We start from the raw sequence: 18,548 nt of genomic DNA, 5'->3' as shown, positions 1-18,548 counted from the left end.
GTAGACTGTCTTCCCCCACCTGAAATGACTTGAAAGTCGGAACATATCTAAACTCTAAATCAATAATAATTCTGGGAAAGTTTTGTTTTGTAACTGCAAAGGGACACCGAGAAAAACGTCCCAGAAATCTGGCCTAATTTCAGCTCTTTTAGACCAAACGCCTGTAGAAATGTTTGACACGCACGGCACCAATGTATTGCGGATGAAGCGAGATCAAGGGGCTGCCCAAAGAACATATATATATAGCTATATAGGCTGGGTTGTATAGTCTTTGTTTTCCCCCCATTAATAGTAGGTGAAAAATAACTAAGAGCAATAATACCAACAATGTTCCCAGAAGTGATATATAACACGTAGGCAATATTATTATTAGACTTTTTATCATGGACATACTAAATATTGTGTACACTATAAGCATTGAATTAACATTATTTACAAGTTTAGGAATGAGTAAAATCCTTTTATTTTTATATATTAAACCATATTAGGTAAGAGTTCCAAGTCAGTTGCGTTTATCTCAGATTAAGCGTGGCATTTCCACCATGATTTGGTTTTGTCAGCAACTAAGAGAAGAGCACTTGGATGTTTGATGGAAAGCGGTACTATAAATTAACTACTACACGGGTATATACATAACATCTTGATGAATTATATATTTTAACATCACAAAAATAGCACTAATACCGTTCAAGGCTAAACAAAAAACTATTTAGGTTTTTTTGTTTAGTCTATGTTGTGTTCTCCAGAATTAGTGGATCAAATATACCTAAGAGACATAATACCAAAAAGATTGTTGTAGTAGATTTATTCTTAAATCTAATAATACTTTTCAATTGATTTACACAAACATGATCATAGATAAAAGCAATTACAATACAAATATGCTATTTTAAACTATGTTAGGTAGGGTTTCTAAGGTGGTAGCGTCATCGCAAACTGCACGTAACTTGGACTGGTACCAGCTGCCCCTTTCTTCGTGGCGTCGATAGCCAAGGTACCAAATTACGCTGCTAATGTGAGCACACGTGCCGAGGGTCAAGTAGCCGCCCTTGCAGGTGCAGTACCATTTTTTTATAGAGTCTACGCCTAAACCATTGAGGACGTATCGAATTAAAGCCTGATGGGTGGTTGAACTTAAAAATTGACTGGCCACCCGAACACGGATGAGGTCAACGTGCACTCGACAAACCTCAACGGTGAACGAACCAGAATTTTCAACTGTCAAAGCTACGTACGACGCAGCTCGCCTGGTTCTGAATTCACTCATAACGATGCCTTTCACGTCTGTTTCACTTAGTATCGGAAAGTCATCTAAGTTCAATTCGTCTAGCTTATGCCATTGCGATGGCCTGCGAAGAATTCCGCTTTCAACCAATGGTTTAAGAGGGTGTTCAACCTTTTCAGACGCCACCATTTTATCCACAGCTCCTTCCCAATTGCCGTTGTGGTGTAGCTCTGGATGATAAGCATTTATGAGAGCCGCGGCTAGGTGAAGCAATTCCGTTATGTATGGAATCATGTGGACGTGAATACGATTTTGGAAAATGTTGAAGATGGTTTGCAAATGTCCGTTTCTTGCTTCGACAGGCCATCTCAGGTATGTAACTTTCCGGGAACGGTTTACTTCATTTGTGCTTACTTGTTTTTCTCCTTTTCGCAAAAACGACGGCATTTGTAACGACACTCCTAGTTCCGAAAGCATGTTGTTAGAGTCACGAAAACCACGGTCGGCGAGAACTACATCATTGGCTTTGAAAAACGATTTGAGAGTCGCTCTAGTTTGTAAGGCGTGGTTTAGAATACGGGAATCATTGTTGCGTCCGTTGGAAAAGTATGGGCCAATAATGACTATAATATAACCTGTTGTGGTGATGAGGACCATTGGTTTGAATATGTGCTGACCTTTGTGAACACAGAAGGACTTGTGAAGAACAGGATAATCCTGCGATCGACCAACTCGAATGTATGTACCATCAACAATAGTTATCAGACAATCTGGGGTATTGTTGGCGAAGAGTCTAACCGCAGAGGCCGACTGATGATTGGTTATTAAGTCTTCTCGTGGAATGTGGTTGAGCCCGAAATGTTGAGGAACAAACCGATCTCTTAGCGCTGCAATGACCTTTAGGATTATGTTCATACACGTTCTTTTATTAATTTGGAACAGTACTGACAACATAGTGTTCGATAAACCCATTCTCATCTTTGCAAGTAACAGTACTAATGCGGTCTTTGACGAACAGGTGTGGATTACCCCTATGCTGTCTTCTATTGTAGAGTGCAATGCAAGGAACTGTTCTTGAGATAGCGAGGTAAGGACTTTACAGTCGTGGTCACATGTCACTAGGTTTTCATAGCAACGCCTCTTCGCTGTCCGAACATTCTCGGCAAGACTTTTAGTAGGCATCCTATTTCATTGGACGTAAACAATCCCGACTCACTATTCGCGGTGAGACCTCCAATAACTTCATCCGGAAGCTCGCCGTCAACCAAATGCGTAGAACAAATTCTGCTATCTGTCTTGACAAAGATAGACGAGTTCAACCACACAGCATTACGGACACTTTCCGTAACTCTAGTGCGTGCTTTCGATCCACAAACAAAGCACTTATGGCTTCCCAGTGTGAGACACTTAATATTCACCTCAATAGACATTACCGACGGTCTAGGACCTGTCACTGGTGCTGGTTCGGGTTCGGAATCAGACTCTTCAGATGCTTCATTACTACTTGCAGATGGTGTGCTGGCCAAGCGTAATTCTTGGAACTTCCTGTACTGTGCTAAGCATTTCATGCAAGCTCTACTCTTATTTGCAACTAGAAGAAGAGCAGGTAGATGTTTGTTGAAACGCTGTACAATAAAGAAATTAACTACTTGACGGGTATTTACATAACGACTTGATGAATTGGATATTTTATGATTACAGGAATAGCACTTATCCTGTGCCATGTCGCCACCGTTATCAAACTGTGGTGTTCACTAATGCTTCCCTCGTATTCGCATAAAACATATCTTTATCGAATTTCATTGTTGGGTGTGTTTTTTATATTTAAACGCCACAAATAGGTAAACTATTAGGTCAAACGTTTCTTAATTACCAAAAAGTTTAACAGTTTTGTGTGCAATACAACCACTTTCAACCAAAATAGTCGATGAAGGTGTGCTTCATTTGGATAGGTTCTAAGTGCGATAGTATTGTCTACATTGCACCAAAAAACTGTTAAGCTATTTGATAAATAAGAAAGGGTTGTCCAAATATATTGCTTTTTTTGTGGCGTTTAATTATAAAAAACACACCCAACAATGATATATTTTATGTGAATACGAGAGACACAACAGTCTGATAACGGTGGCGACAAAGCACAGTATTAGTGCTATTTTTGTGAAGTTAAAATATATAATTCATCAAGATGTTATGTATATACCCGTGTAGTAGTTAATTTATAGTACCGCTTTCCATCAAACATCCAAGTGCTCTTCTCTTAGTTGCTGACAAAACCAAATCATGGTGGGAATGCTTAATCTGAGATAAACGCAACTGACTTGGAACTCTTACCTAATATGGCTTAATATATATAAATAAAAGGATTTTACTCATTCCTAAACTTGTAAATAATGTAAATTCAATGCTTATAGTGTACACAATATTTAGTATGTCCATCATAAAAAGTCTAATAATAATATTGCCTACGTGTTAAATATCACTTCTGGGAACATTGTTGGTATTATTACTCTTAGTTATTTTTCACCTACTATTAATGGGCGGAAAACAAAGACTATACAACCCAGCCTATATAGCTATATATATGTTCTTTGGGCAGCCACTTGATTTCACTTCATCCGCAATACATTGGTGCCGTGCGTGTTATACATTTCTACAGGCGTTTGGTCTAAAAGAGCTGGAATTAGGCCAGATTTCTGGGACGTTTTTCTCGGTGTCCCTTTGCAGTTACAAAACGAAACTTTCCCAGAATTATTATTGATTTAGAGTTTAGATATGTTCCGACTTTCAAGTCATTTCAGGTGGGGGAAGACAGTCTACTCCGAGGTTTAATCGGCCTATTTTGCCTATCTTTAGCATTATGGAGCAAAACATAAAATGACCTCAACTCGTAGATTCTTGAGATTTATTGCCTCTTTTTTCAACAAAACGATGGAGATCCAAGCCACGTAGAATACGCATGTAGAAACACCGCAGCAGCGAACAAAAGTTTTTTAACATTAGCTCGCCCAAAATCCTATGGGCCGTTGGCCTTATTCTTTCCAAGAGTTTGTTTTATAATGGAAATGTTTTCGGAATTGAGGGAATGGTATTCCGCGGCACGCCCATGTTCTACTGGCAACATAAGTAATCGCCGTTGACATTAAGGGCTGCCAAGCCCGTGGGAGCGGCTATGGCGACGCTACCGGCATTTTTAAAGTGACGTCTAACTAAAGTGACCATTTATTTTTTACCCCAAACCGGGACGGCTTGTAAACACTAGAAACAAACTAAAATTCGGATTGAAGTAAACACAACTAAGAGTTTTCTAAGGGTTGATATTGTCTTTCTTATATTTTTCTGAAGCACTGATTTGTTCATGGAGGTCTGGTGATGATTTTAAGCAGGGGCGCCGATCATTGTTTTTCTCAGGGGGGCTCGGGCCCAAGGCAACACCAGGGAGCTCAGCCAAAAATTTTAATTCCTAATAGAAAATATGAATTATGATATTATTGAAAAGAAAGTGTGTTTTTATAGGAAATATAGTACTAAAAATCCTCATAGGTAAACCTATTTTAGCTTAAACTATGTAGAAAAATCTCAAAAAAACTAATCGGATTTTACTTTGAAAAGCAAAGCCTTTTGAAAATATCATGTTTAAAAATTCAGAGCGAGCGAAGCGAGCTCCGCAATTTCGCTGTCTATAAATTTGATCTCGATGAAAGAGCTAAATTTTGACAAACTTGGCGCCTAACTAACTCTTTTGAAGGTTGTCGTTAAATACGCATTTGCGTTTAGGCATTTTGAATAAAAGAAGACTCACTCGTCACTAGAAAAACTACACAAGTCACCTTGACATTGTTCACAGATTTGAAGAAATATTTAGCAGAATACATAATTACATATACCGCGCGATAATCAAAACTGGGAAAATTTCCAGAAAACGGGACTTTTTAGTGTCCCGAGGCATTCTTCGGGGACACCGGGACAAAGTTTAACAAACCGGGACTGTCCCGGCTAAAGCGGGACGTATGGTCACTTTACGTCTAACGGCTTTGGCGATAGTAGCAATAAGAAAGGACTTTCCAGTGCCGCCCGGACCAGATACAAAGTGGCAGAAATTCTCAATTTTTCCTCCCTCTTGAGTGAAGTGATCCATGACTTTGTCATAAACCCTTTTTTGATCATTGTTGAGTAACGCAACTTGGTTTAGTGCCGTGCCCTCGAAATCAATTTCCATAGCGGCTTCGACATCATCCATGGCATTTTCTGTTTCAACGACGATTTCTTTCCTTTGAAGGGCATTTTAATCGTCATAGCTTTCTGCATCCGAAATCGCGGCAATCTCTTTAGCTTTTTCGGAGGCTTTGCGCTTCTTTAGAACTTCTTTGGATACCGACAATTTCTCGTGGTATTCTCTCATGGGTTTTAGCGTTGATAATGAGCTTTCGAAAGCTTCAGCGAAGGATGCAAACTCGCCCAATAACTCAGTCTCGTTTTGCCATGGTTTGAACAGTATTAGTAGAGCGTGGCAGTACTTTTCAGGTTCCTCTATTGGGTCGTGAACGTAATGTTCTATAATGTATGGCTTAATCCTCTTTCTCATTAAACCGAGGTTATTTTTCAACTCAATTACATTTTCACTTTTTTTCGGTGCCTTCGAGTACTTGACGTAATCGTAAAACTGGCCGAACCCTCGCAAGCTTAAATCTTCCAAGCTATCGGGTCTGTTGGGATACTTGTCGTCCACAAACCCTTTTTGGCAATTGTCTTCGCTTTCAGGATCAATTTCCCTCAAGCGTGCAAGATCCTTGTAACATTTCAAAACTTTGGATCGGTTTTTTTTCACGTCAGTGTTAATAAACTTGGTGCTGTCAGACTTTTGAAACAATTTCTGACCCAACATCATGTCCAAAGCTTCGTAAATTCCGACCGACTTATTTGTGAAAGATTTCAGTCCATAAGCAAACAATCTATTTGACAAGCTTTCGTGTGCCAACTCAGCGAAACACTGATCCATTTCAGCCCTATCTCCCTTTGTCACGTACAACGTGACGTATATCGCCACTTGTTCCGAGGAATCGGCGACAAACTGCAAATCCATATTGGCTTTCAATGCCAAAAGTAATGCCGGATTGTAGTCATTGATGAAAACTTCGTTTTCATTTCTGAGCAAATCGTACAGACGTTTATGGCTTCCTTTCATTTTACGATGACGCGTAACTGATTCAACAGAGTTCAATGTCGCAACGTTTGTTACGTTTCGAGGAAAACCGTAACGACACACTTTCAGCTCCTTATTTCCTCTCTTAACCTTACGGTAGCAACTGCTGCAACATTTATGTGTTTGAAATTTTTTTAATAGCCGGTAAAGTTCTGGACTTTCAGCAGCTTTTGGGATTGAATAAGTAACATACTTTTGAACGAACTCCAAAATAGCTATTGCCGAACACGAACCAATCACGGGAGCTTCCTCAGCCCACAACAAGCAATGATAATGGGCTAAGCCGCGAGATTGGTACTCGACGCGTACAAAATTATGCGCTATCGGACCAAGAACCGGATTTTCTTTACATAGAACAAAGTTGCTTAGAAGCGACTTCACTTTGTTGTGAAAATGTAAACTGACGCTAAGAGGATCTAAATTTAATAGTTCAGCCACCGACATAGATTCCATCCCTGGCACGTCAGCATTCACTCGTCGTAGGTGGTCGTGAAGTTCAATGTCATCGTATTCGGACGGATTAAAAGCCAAGTAGGGGGGCCATACTCCCTAATCATGGCCAAAACACATTTGAGAACTCTATACCAATAATCCTTGGTACCTCGAATGTGGACAATGAAAGTCGCTAAATTACTCTCGAGCTCCGAATCTCGAGAATCAACTTGATTCACGAAATTATTGACCGATACGTTCATGGGTTTTTTCACGCGTAGAACGTAATTCAAACTACTGTTAATGGATTTCATTTCGGCCTCTTGGTACAAATGGAACATGAACGCATAATCTCGTCTAAACATTGGATTCGCGTTCAATAGACGAGAAAGTCGGTATTCAGTTTCCGTCATTTTCCCAAACGGTCTTTCGTCGTGCTTGCCATAGCGAGCCATTGGGAACAAGTGCACGAATGACATGTATTCTAGATTTCTGTCCCAATTACTGATAGGCTCGGCTTCGACACGCTTCATTTGGAAAGAAGCCAACAAATCTTTTGACGGCTGAACATTCACCGGGTGAATTGTATAGTGATCGTACAGCTCATTCATTTCATCTTTTGAGAGTTTTCGCAACAGTGCCTCAGGTTGAGTTAAAATTTTATAGCGGTCGTCTGGGGAAAGATTTGATTTGATCTCACGATAATTGAGATCGATCTGGTGCGATTCCACTTGCGGATTTGTTACGGCTGTAGAGAGGCCCTTTGCATTGACCTCATTGCAGTTGTTTAATAGCGCCAGTGGATCCGTTTTCGCCAATAATTCATCGGGAGTTAATGAATTTTCGTGTTCAATAGTTCCGTTAATCTCTTCGGTACCATAAACATAATCCTCATTGATCTGAGTAATATCAATGTCTTTGTACAACGGATTATTTTTTTTCAGCTCAGCGACGGCCTTTTTCAAAGTATCAAGGCGAACAATTTTTTGCCAAATCTTTTTGTCACTAGTGGGTAGACCATTAACAAAGACGTGCAAATCGTGGTCTTTAGGTAGTGCTGCTGGTATCATATCCAATTTTTTTTGGACTGGAATTGGCAAGTATATGATTCTACCTTTCAAAGCTTTCACCGCGCCAAACTGCATGTTGGAATTAGTTTTAGCACCTAACCGGACCACAGTGTGAAATGCCTTCACAAGCTGAATTAAGGCCTTTTCAAACATGTTCAAACTCGTGACTTCTGTCGGAGGGACGTCAACTCCCAAGCCGTTAAGGAAACATCTAATTGGAATTTTTCCCTTTCGCAACTCTTTAGAACAATAAGGGCATAAAAACATGTCCATTTCTCTAAAGTCAGGATTTTTCAATAGCAAACCAGCCCTTAAAATAAGAAAAGCGTGGTTGTCAAAAACTGAAGTGCATGCCAGTTTTTCCACGGTCCGCGAATCAGAATTTTTTAATAATCTAGTGCAACAATCGCAAGATGTGTCGTGAAATTCATTCGTATCACGCTCAGCCCTAGCAAATTGTTTATTGTAGAAATCCAAGATTTCACTTTCATTGAGAGAAAGCCTTATATCGTTCTCATTGCCTTTTGTCGCGTCGTTTTCCTCATTGGACATTTTCAAGCCTCGCGCCTCAACAATTTTTCTCATTTTGGGTATAACATTTTGAAGAGATTCGTAATCACCATGATCAATCTCATCAGTCAATGTTGATAAAGCGTTAAGCAACGCTCGAACAGAGTAGATTTTACTTAAAATAGTTCTAGTCCCGGAGTAATGCGGAGCCAATTCTCTGAAGGCTCTCAAGTAACTTTGGCATTCCTCGCTTTGAGAGCAATAGGAAAAATGACCAAGATACGGCTGAACTTTCACTTCAAAATCTGAATCGTCCAATGGCAATTTGACAATGGATTTTTGGCAAAACTTATTTTTGTAGGAGCAAACGTCAAAATTAGAACTAAAAAGTTCATTAAGACGCTATCACTGGCCTTTGCCGCCTGGTTAATGAAGGCTATGACTTTAAAAATAGTCCGCTCTCTAACGTTGCAAATGTCACTGCATTCCCAATACGAAGCTTTTTCTTTGGTTTCAATAAACCCAGATTCGTTAACTACGATATTCGCTTTGGGATTTTTGTCCTTTGAAACGTTTTCGACAGCATTGAATAGATTCGTGACAACACCGAAATCATTAACTTGCAAGCAGCGTTCAATGCCTCTGTTCAGTCTTTTCTGGTCAATAAAATTACCAGTTTCATCAACCCATAATTCATTAACATTTTCCCCGCTTCGAGAGCTTTCTCGTAGCACCTTTATTAGAAGACCATTTTCGTCGAACTGCAAAATCTTTTCACAACGTGTTTCGTGGTCCTCGTTTTTTAAAATTCTGCCATCATCCCTCAAAGTAAAATATGTTGTCTCGTGATAAAAAGCTTCTTCGAGACTATTGTGAAGCCTTTTTCCTCCAATGACTTTGATAAAATATTCAATATCTACCAATCCAATTTCTTGCACTTTCTTGGCAAAACTTTTGAAATCTTCAATAAGTAACAAACGCCTTGCCTGGAATATATTTGTCTTTTTAAGTGAAATGTTTTTCCAGATAGCAACTGGCATTGGAGTTTGTGGGATGTAAATTTGGAACTTTGCCTTTTACATGAATTAGCACAAGTTTTTGTTGACAGCTAACGTTCCGTAAGTCGCGTGATCAAAAACCGCTTGAAACTTTCGGCAATCATCTTTTTATATTTTGTTTTAAAATTCCTTTGTTGAAGCAGATTTTTTTAACATAATAGTTGGCATGATTCGCAGCACCTTTTCTTTGTCGCGAAGTGCCACTTATTTTAGGGGCCTGCAAAACCTTTTCAATTTTTGTTGAACTTGTCAATAAAGACGTACTATTACGTCCATCACTAGATTTTTTACTCTGAGAGAACTGTTTTTTTATACAGTACCTTTTACACCTAACTCGGTTTGATACAGAGTTTTCCAAAATCTTATTCACCCTAGCCTGAGCTTGGTCTTTCAACGCATTTCGCTTTAAATATTTTAAGCGATTTTTTTTGTTTCTTAGCACGTTGCCAAACCATTTTAGTTCTCTTTCAGAGCCAGAAAGGCTTCTTTTAAAGCAAGAAAGGACTCCCTCTCTGATGAACCACGAAAAAAGGTCTCTCCGTTGAACCACGAAAAAAGGTTTCTCTGTTGAACCACGAAAAAAGGTTTCTCTGTTGGACCACGAAAAAAGGTCTGTTGTACCACGAAAAAAAGTCTCTTTGTTGAACCACGAAAAAAGGTCTCTCACACATTAACACAAACACAAATACAAACAATGAAGCAAGAAAAATTTTCTTACCTTTAAAAATACACTAAGAAATTGCAATGTACAGCTTAGTCCGCTTTTAGAAAAGCGTCAAACCCAAGCCAACTGAAACAATGCTCAGCAAACTTCACAGCTGAAAATAAGAAAACCCAAAACTCATAAAAAAGTAATTAGGCTTACCTATAAGCTTTCACGAGTGAAGTGAATGTCTTTGTCTGAATTAGAAGCACGCGTGCCGTGATCGGACGAACTTAACATCCAGTTCAGTTCAGCTCAAATGTAGACCAAAACATTGAGACTGAAAAAATTTATTTGTAGCAGTCGCACTCGCTGGGGCCTACTCAGCCATAGCCAACTCGATCACGCAACCACCTGTGCACGTTTTCCCCTCCAGTAATCCAGGCCCATCAACCTCCTTACTCGATGGAAAATTTCAGCTGGTCAAGTTGCTACCGATCTTCTCCAAGCTTGTGTTTATACTCGATGGAAGGTCGTTCCATGGTGGGAGATTTAAAACGGCATAATTATACTAACCATCTTCGGTCAATATTCTGCTCCGTATAGTATGTTTCATGTGACGCTCAAGGATAGTGGCAGTAACCAACTTAAATAGGGTCTTATGCCTCTGTGGTTGGCAGTCAGTTTGCCAACGATTATTTTTACATTTGCGCAGAATTTACAATGTTAAACCGCTTTGTGAATTGTGATAAACAGTGCTACTTTATTGCTATATTCACGTTGGCGTCTGCTTATCCTCCTAAATTGTTGTGAATATTGTCAGTTTTCCATTTAATTATTGAAATTCTAGCCATAGTGGGTGACAAGATCATTCGTTAACATATTTTCCAGATCATGTTTAAGTTAATGCTGGACTTTTGCAACGTTAACAGCAATAGGGTTGATAATTAATTATTTACCAAATTCAATTCGGAAGACCTCATCAAACTTTCCTTCATCAACTGTACAGTCAAGAAATTATTTTTATATTTACTGGACATTTCATTTTAAAATGCTTGTGTCACTTGATTTAGATCAATACTATGATAGTGGCAAGTGACGCTTGTTACCGCGTCTAAACTTGTGTTCAATTGATTTGAACTATGACAAGGTGCAAATTGGAATTAATTTTAATTGTAAGAATAGAACTAAACTTAAATATTGAATAGATGTAGGATTTGCATCATATGATTTTATTTTAAGAATTTCATACAGCCAAATTAGATGGAAATTTATGAAGTGAATATACGTCAAACATAATACATGAAACACACAATAGGGTGCAATGTCAGAGCACCTTCCTGGCTTATCGTTCTGATAGAAAAAAAAACCGTAAATTTAATCCATTCCGTATTTTCTAATCAAATATTCCCGAAATAATTGCACATAAATAAAAATTATCACATAAATGAAAACTATGATGTAAATTGCTCTTGATTAATGACGTGAATAAAAAGTATAGTATAGCATAAGGTTTAACCGCCCTCGGTTACATGTAGTTAATTGCTATTGATTAATGACGTGAATAAAAATTAAAGTATTGCATAAGGTTTAACCGTCCTCGGTTACATGTAGTTATTATATGAATGCATTTATTTGTTATAGTTACATAAATAACACATTATTTAATTTAATTGCACTTTTTCCCAAATGCTTCAAAGATGCATCTTGGAGGGAAATTTTATAAAAGGCCCCTGTGACTTCACAACCCTAGCCCTCATGACTTAAATAAATTATTCCTTTGTTTTCCAATAGTTCTTTTATTGGGAAAAAAAACTTTATAATAATTAAAAATAAAAATTAAATATTTTTTATAGAAAAGAAAAAAAACAATTGGAAAAAATTATAATAGTGGAAAAAAAACTCTAATAATGTAAAATAAAATATTTGTTTTACAAAATTATGAAAATTACAAAAATTATCATTAAAAAAATTATTCTTTGTTGATTTCGACCCTGTAGTAAAATTAATATATTATTAAAAATTTGCATTGTCTAAGGCAAAATTATCAAACAATTATGCACACGTTTCAAAATTAAAAGACTAACTGTTTAAAGGTTGTTAAAGGGAGAATGAACTGATCATGAAACCATTGTTTTGTTAAATTTATATTTTTTAAATATAAATCAAATCAAAATCATACATAAAATTTGCAACAAATTCTACTGTCAATTTATTTTATATTATTTTTCAGTTTCAAAAGTCGATTGTCAAAGCCTAAGAATGGTCAAAATAAATTCCAAAATAATTTTTACGGTTAAGTGCCCCGCAAAATTAGAATATCTCTAATTTTTGAGGAAAGACGATGTATTTTTATAAAAACCTATTTTAGGCAATTAAAAATGCACGCTGTTTCTAAGCAAAGGCAAACTAAAAGCACCCTCTTTAAAAAAAAACACAGTCAACCTTTCTCGAAAATTTGAGTTATGCTTAGAGAGCAAACTTTTGAAACTTTGAAAAATTATAAAAAATTAATTGGGATAAGTTTTATCGATGATTTAGAAGTTATTTTTGGTTGTCTGACCATTTTATTCTCCCTTTTAAAGATATAAAATCATTATTTTGTCTACTAGCGGAAAGCTTTCGTCTTTTAAAATCAGATACAGCAGAAAAAGTATTGGTAAAATAAGCATGAAATTTTTTTTTGGTTAAATTTCCATGTAGACCATTCCCTTAAATACTTGCCGAGAAAGCAACTCAGAGGGGACGGGCCGCCATATTAGGAGAGTTCCCTAGCGCCAAGAGGCAACGCTAGATGGTGGTTGTGTTCGCTACGCGTGGGAGTGTAGAAGACTCACACTACCCTTTGCGTAGTAAGGTAATATGGTGGCCCCTCCACTGTGCTGTTTACTTTTTCTATTGCATTTTAGGAACGGTCTATTGGTCACCTATCTCCGACCTTATATTTTTGTAGTCAACACTAATTTTAACGACTTTTTTAGTTTAATATAATAATTTTAAATGCCCCAGGTAATACTAGTCATAAAAGTTTGTTAGAATCCCTCTGTAGAACTTACGAATCCATCTCCTCCTCCAAGTCCCGGATGAACTTTTCATCCACTACTGAGGACCCCGCCGCCCCCGCTGCCCCCTCGACCTCCATCCCCACCTGGGACTCCACCACCCCCACCTGGGACTCCGCCACCACCTGCGCCTCGGTGGCTACGGGAATCGGGGAGCCCGTTGGCAACTCTGGGTCTGGTGGCCCATCCACCGCAAATTGCGGGCCCGCCGGCCCCACCCCTCTTTGTCTTCGTGGGCCTGTTTATTAATAATAAAATTAAAGAGTACGTATAGCATTTTAAAATTTACATCGTTTAGCAATGAATAAAGTACTATACCATGTCGAACCCAGCAATTGCGGGCCTGGTGGCCGTAGCGTTGGCAATGGTTGCATCGGCGTTTCTTGCCGATGCCGCCGCTACGGCCACGATTTTCGCCAAGCCCGACTGCCCTAAATCCACGGCCTCACGGCCCCTTGCGGCCTCGCGGCCCCTTCCGGCCTCACGGCCCCGCGGCCCCTTCCGGGCCCACGCCCTCTTCTGGGCCCAAGCCCCCTTCCTCGCCCCATTTCCAGGGCGGGGAGTTCCCCATTGAAATTTACATTCACAGTGGAATGTGCACCGGTGACGGTAAAATATCGCTCCTTTGAAAACTAAATTTCGAAATAAATAAAGGCCTTTGAAATGAGATTTCGTGCCAACTCTGGTGTGGAAGGAACATTTTTTTCGCGAAAAAGTATATGTTATAATTAATTTATTCAAGATTAAACTAGGTTTTTACACCCCGTCAGAATATAGGTTTATTAAACGAGGTTTATACACCTCTTGTGAAAAGGGTATTTATACCCTCTTCAGACGAGATGTAAAAACCTCGATTAATTAACCAAATATGAGATGTAAAAACTTCGATTAATTAACCAAAGTTGTTTCATTAACTGTGATTAAAGTTACACACGAAAAGGATGCAATGTAATTTGTCCGTACACCTCGTCTGAAGAGGGTATTAGACCAGTTTAAAAACCTGGTATAATTAATCAAATTTGGTTTTATGAACTATGGGTAGTGCCAAATGACTTAAAACCTTTTCCATGTGAAACACTAAATACAGTTTATTAAAAAACTTAGGTTGGCTTTCCTCATGAACTCCAGTTTTGTCTTGCATGCATAAATCGCGCCCACTAGCCTTTACCAAGCCAAACCCGGAGTTTAGGAGGAAATTTCCCTTGTAGGGAATCCTCTATAGCCGCGCTATATGCTTTAAGCAAGGTTTTTATGTCCTATTCGGACAAGGATTAAAAAAAAAGTATAATAAACCTAATTTTTTTCATAAACTGTGGTTAAATTACATTGAAATTTTTTTCCTGTGAAAGAAAAACCACAGTTTATGAAAATATCTTTGATTTGTTACACAAGGTTTTAACACTTCATGCCACGAGGGCATGACGCGGCATGATTCATGCTCTCTTGAGAAAGTTCAGATAGCTGCAACGGACAAAGTAAGCAACGCGCACTAGCCAAGGCTTAATATCTATCTCTATGGTCAAGAAAACGTTTTGAAGGATTTGAAAGTAGATATATAAACTATGTATCGCGTGCAGAGTGTAAAATAAGATATTCTCTGCATAAAATTATATAATTCTTTACTAAATTTTAAATTAGAAATAATAAGAAAATAAAATTAGAAGCTCCGCATTAAAACCACTTACTTTTTTTTCGCGTCCAAACAAGAAATGACTGAGTTCAGCAAGCATCAGCAATGCACCGGTTTACTACGGCATTATTATTCTCTTTAACCTGCCATTTAACCAGTTTTTTTTGATAGGTCTAGCTGACGTTTTCCAAAAAAAAACCGCGAGAAAGCCTTAGATGCTGCAGAGATTGTTTATTCGCTAATAAAAGTAGAGTTTAATGTTTGAAACAACATATAATGGTAAACATTGGGAACCGATATATATTTATTGCTTTTCTTGAATAAGAATTTAGAAGAAACCACATAATGATTTTAAAACTGGCGGTTTAACAAGTTTTTCCCGTTTCAAGCGACTTCTCACGGTAAAAATTGATAAACATATATCTTTCACAGAACAAACAAAACTAAACTAGATTTCTGCTGGATAATGGATAAGGTAATTATTTGAAGTAAATTTTTCCTTCTCATTTAATTAACTGAATTGCAAGTAAATTTAAATTTTGTAGACGGGAAATTATCATTTCTCAACAATTTTCCTTTTCATATATATTCTGATATAGTAAGCAATAAGTAAAGAAAGCTAAGTAAAACCTATCACCAAAGGTAAAAGTTTCCTAGATTATACAAAATCCACCTACTGCCCTATCATAATCTCCCATCATAGTGAAAATAAGAAGGTAAAAATACAATATCAAAATAATCTAAAAAAAAACTAGAGGCATCCTAATCAGCAGAGCGAATGATAGTCCTTGACTTTCATTCATTGCAGGGTTACAAATAGGTTGAGTTGTGAGTGAAAATAACGTAGAAAGTTGCTAATATGTAACCATTTTTGATTTAATATTGTTAATTGGTGTTGCCGCTGACATTCGCTATTGCCTTTCAGTTTGACAGTACGTGATCCTAGCGGAACATTCATTACCACAAACTTAAATTTTGCGCCTTTTGAATATTGGGGAAAATGCTTTCTAGTGATAATTTAAATAATTGTAGGGATGAAGTAGGAAAATGAAATCTTTTATCTTTATTTACTTCCGAAATAATATTAAAACCTTTATCAAAAATATTGATGTTTACATTTATTTAGTTCCGATATAATATTACACCTTTTCCAAAGTTAATTTTACCCTAACTATACTTCGTAAAGTTTAATTTAACGGTTTATGTAGTGTTGATTTACTTTAATACGAGTTGCAATAAAATATTAAATTGAATTGTATCCTGGCATGAGATTTGAAAATGTTTTAGCGGGTGTTTAAATTTCATGATGATGTTTTCGTCATTGTTGACACAGGTCACCAACAAACTATTATTTTGGATTAATTTCACGTTAATTATATTTATTAAGCTCTCTTACTAGAGTTAATTTAGTTTATTACATAAGTTGAACAAGAAATTCTCCTTAAACGCAAGCTTAATAGAGCGTTTGATAGAGCGTTTGATCCTAGCGGAACATTCATTACCGCAAACTTTTAAATTTTGCGCCTTTTGAATATTGGGAAAAATGCTTTCTAGCGATAATTTAAATAATTGTAAGTATTAAATAGGAAAACGGAGTCTGGGTGAAAGATAAGTGTAGTTTCAACTTTAATCTGTTAGTTAAATTTAAACCAATACCAATATATTGGTTTAGCCAAGTATCGGTAGCGATTGGCCAATACCAGTTTAAACCAATTCCAATAATATATCAGTTTAGTCAAGTAAAGGTATCGGCGCATCTCTATTCTTTAGGAAGGCTTTATTTTTTAACACTCGCACACATAGCAACACTATCCTGAATACCATTATAAAACAGTTATAGCAACGGCTGCGGAGCTTCTGAAATTTTGAAATAATTTCAAATAAATTAAAGATAAGTTCTTCAAGTAGCAGTTCTTTTTCTAAAACATACCTTCGCTTCGCTATCCTAAAGATCAACAAGCATCACTATTTTTAACATTAACCTAAACTGTGAACCTTCAGTTCAAGAAATGAGAGCCTAAGCCAAACTAGACGCTGGAGGCTCTGAAGCTGGGGGTTCCCAACTTCCCGCCATCTAGCGACTACGAGAGTCGGAGAGTCGAGAAAAACTACGTACAAAATCTAAGCCTTGGTCTTCCAAAAACCAATATCAAATAATATAATGAAATCAATTACCTTTAGTTTTATAACTGGATTGCTTTTTTCAACAAAATTTCGACCTAATTGCAAAGTGTTTCTTTGCAAGGGTGTTACAGAAAATTTATAAAATGAAATAAACATTTTAAGGCGGTAAAATACTAAACAAGCGTCGACTGTTCAAAAACAAGTTCAACCATGGAGGCTGTATCTTCATAAGATACAGGCTCTATGCATAGCCAACTGGATCACGCGCGTCACTACGCAAGCTGCTCGCGCTATAGCTATACACGAGCAGCGCAGCGTCTGGGAGCGAGGATCGAGTGGGCTATGCTCAATGGTTCAACTTAACTTGTTATCAGGCACAAAGTTAGGCCCTCCCTTGTTCTCTATCTGTTTGAAAATTGAAGAAATGGGTATCAGCGCGCTAACTGGTTAACCTGATATTTAACTCAAGAGCCGTATTTCCGTAATTAACTAAAATTAACATACTTAGACTTAATTGTTTCTGATTAGACTAGCAGATCGCACACCCTGAATACTTAATTGTTAAATTAAGAGTATTCCGAAAAGTAACTTCGCTCTAGTTTTCAGTTAGAGGTGGTTAAATATCACCAAAAACCCCATGTTAATCTCCATAGGAAAATTGGTAAAAGCATGTGAATTTTGCTTTAACATTACAAAACGGTATCAAGTCATATCTACAAGGGCCTACCGGCCCTGTAGAATACGTAGTAATACTGAGTTTTCCGAGAGATCTAGCTTATTTTTATGCCCAATCACGATGGACAAAATATGTATCTACCAGGGCTCGAACCTGGGACCTTCCGCGTGTAAAGCGTACGTGATAACCACTACACCATAGATACGTAGTAATCCTGAGTTTTCCAAGAGACCTAGCTTTTTTTATGTCCTATCACGATGGTCAAAATATGTATCTACCAGGGCTCGAACCTGGGACCTTCCACGTGTTAGGCGGACGTGATAACCACTACACCATATATACGTAGTAACACTGAGTTTTCTGGGAGATCTAGCTTATTTTTATGCCCAATCACGATGGACAAAACATGTATCTACCAGGGCTCGAACCTGGGACTTTCCGCGTGTCAGGCGGACGTGATAACCACTACACCATAGTTAGGCAATGAGTTTTCCAAGAGACCTAGCTTATTGTTATGCCCAATCACGATGGTCAAAATATGTGTCTACCAGGGCTCGAAACTGTGACCTTCCGCAAATCACGATGGACATAATATGTATCTACCAGGGCTCGAACCTGGGACCTTCCGCGTGTTAGCCGGACGTGATAACCACTATCCCATACATACTTAGTAATATTGAGTTTTCCAAGAGACCTAGCTTTTTTTAATGTCCTATATCGATGGTCAAAATGTGTATCTACCAGGGCTCGAACCTGGGACCTTCCGCGTGTTACGCGGACGTGATAACCACTTCACCATAGATACGTAGTAATAATATGTTTTCCGAGAGATCTAGCTTATTTTTATGCCCAATTCGATGGACAAAACATGTATCTACCAGGGCTCGAACCTGGGACCTTCCCCGTGTTAAGGTCCGT

The 18,548-nt window shown here is 37.9% G+C and overlaps 2 non-coding genes across 2 annotated transcripts; both read right to left on the bottom strand.

Annotated features, from left to right (window-relative positions):
* Positions 1-17,762: 17,762 nt before the first annotated feature.
* TRNAV-UAC (transfer RNA valine (anticodon UAC)) lies at positions 17,763-17,835 on the bottom strand. The gene has a single exon. It is a non-coding gene; the product is annotated as a tRNA-Val (tRNA).
* Positions 17,836-18,037: 202 nt separating this feature from the next.
* On the bottom strand, positions 18,038-18,112 carry TRNAV-GAC (transfer RNA valine (anticodon GAC)). Its single transcript has one exon. It is a non-coding gene; the product is annotated as a tRNA-Val (tRNA).
* Between the last annotated feature and the right edge of the window lie 436 nt (positions 18,113-18,548).

This window comes from Phalangium opilio, unplaced genomic scaffold (genome assembly GCF_054372755.1).
Source record: "Phalangium opilio isolate 3A_F unplaced genomic scaffold, DU_Popi_V2 ptg000013l_1, whole genome shotgun sequence".
Classification (NCBI taxonomy): Eukaryota; Metazoa; Arthropoda; class Arachnida; order Opiliones; family Phalangiidae; genus Phalangium; species Phalangium opilio.
Note: the sequence above shows the minus strand (reverse complement) of the source record. Positions and strands in the feature narration are given on the sequence as shown.